The sequence below is a fragment of the Lagenorhynchus albirostris genome, chromosome 6, assembly GCF_949774975.1.
Source record: "Lagenorhynchus albirostris chromosome 6, mLagAlb1.1, whole genome shotgun sequence".
Lineage (NCBI taxonomy): Eukaryota > Metazoa > Chordata > Mammalia > Artiodactyla > Delphinidae > Lagenorhynchus > Lagenorhynchus albirostris.
The window spans coordinates 110,340,200-110,341,903 of NC_083100.1; the positions used below are offsets into that span (position 1 = coordinate 110,340,200).

At 45.1% G+C, this 1,704-nt stretch overlaps 1 pseudogene; it reads right to left on the reverse strand.

Moving 5' to 3' along the window:
- Window positions 1-923: 923 nt before the first annotated feature.
- On the reverse strand, window positions 924-1,278 carry LOC132521883 (NADH dehydrogenase [ubiquinone] iron-sulfur protein 6, mitochondrial-like; annotated as a pseudogene).
- Between the last annotated feature and the right edge of the window lie 426 nt (window positions 1,279-1,704).

Consider the following 1,704-nt stretch of genomic DNA (forward strand, 5'->3'; position numbering starts at 1 on the left):
AATATTGCTGCTATAAACATGCACTTAGGTATACTAGTTTGGGTAGCTGTTTTCAGTTGTTTTGGACATAAAAGAGTGTAATTATGGGCTTATATGGCTGTTGGATGTTTAACTTATTCAGGAACTGCCAAAACGGTTTGCACAGTGGTTGAACCATTTTACAGGATCCCACCAGCACTTTATGAGGGCTCTATATCTCCATACCCTTGCCAAACTTGTCATTTTCTGGTGTTCTGGTTTTAGTCACCCTACTGTGACTGAAGTGGTACTTCATTGTGATTTTAATTTGCATTTCCCTAATGATGAATGATATTGAGTTTTTTGGTTTTGTTTTGTTTTTTCCTTGAGAACAACACCTTTCCTTCAGCACTAGTGATGGGATACTTACAGCACTAGGGTCTCATGAGTCACACCATCATGGAAGTGTTAGTGAACAGTTGACCAAAACCAGCTGCCTTGGCCAGGCCCACTTGCCTGAGTTGTCTCACAACAGGAGGTCCCAATAAGGAACATGGTGCTGCTGCTGAAAACTAACCAGGAGAATTTGGGAGGGGCCCAAAGAGGGAGGAGACGACCAGCCTACCAGAGCCCTTCTCACTGGAATCCATCTCAGCTGAGCGACGCATGTGCCACCAGGAAGGACCCTGAGTCAGACTAACTATGGGACAAGCCAGAGATTGGCCAGAGACAACCAGGAAGCTAACCCCATCACCATAAAACCAGAGACTGTGAGCCATGAGGCAGAGCAGTTCTCCTGGGTTCCCTTACCCTGCTGCTCTCTGCCCAGGGCCCTCCTTCCAAGTAAAGTCTCTTGCTTTGTCAGCATGTGTGTCTCCTTGGACTATTCATTTCTGAGTGTTAGACAAGAGCCCACTCTCAGGCCCTGGAAGGGTAACCCTTCCTGCAACACTCCTGTGTACCCCCTAGTGATGGTGCTGTCTGACCTGGAGTCCACAGTAGCCACACAGCCCATCTTTGTCTCTTTGTCCAGGTTTATGTACACTTTGGGGTGGGCAAGGGTACCCCAGCACCCTCACACTATATCACTCGACTGCTGACTTGGCTCACAGGCTGCTCTGCTATCAGATGGTTGGTGAAGTTCTCATTCACCTCTTTCTGATGACCTACAAATCGAACTTTCCTGTTGTCTTTATCATCATAAACCTGGCCAGTGTGTGCGTGACCTTCTCCGTGATCTGCGAGGTCCACACCCCAAAGCACCTGGCGCCCACTCCCCACCAAGCCCAGCAGCCGGAGGAAGGTCACTGCCGTGGCCATCTTTCAGGCTGACCCTTGGACGGTGCATGGACGCTTGCAGCTCCGAGAACCCACACATGCGCACTGCTCAGTAATGAATATTTTTTTCATGTGCTTTTTGGCAATTCTCATATCTCCTTTGTGCAAATGTCTGTTCAAGTCTCTTCCTCATTTTTAAATTGAGTTATTTGTCTTGTTCCTGTTGACTCGTAAAATTTCTTTTATATTCTAGATACTAGAACCTTATGAGAATTATAATTGGTATATACTTTTCTCCAATTCCCTAGGTTTTCTTTTCACTTTCTTGATGTCTTTTGATGCATAAAAGCTTTGAATTTGGATTAAATCTAATTTATCTCTGTATTTTTTTGTTGCTTTCCTTGTCATTTCTAAAAATCCATTTCCAAATCCAATGTCATGAAGATTTTCCCCCATAGTTTCTTCTAA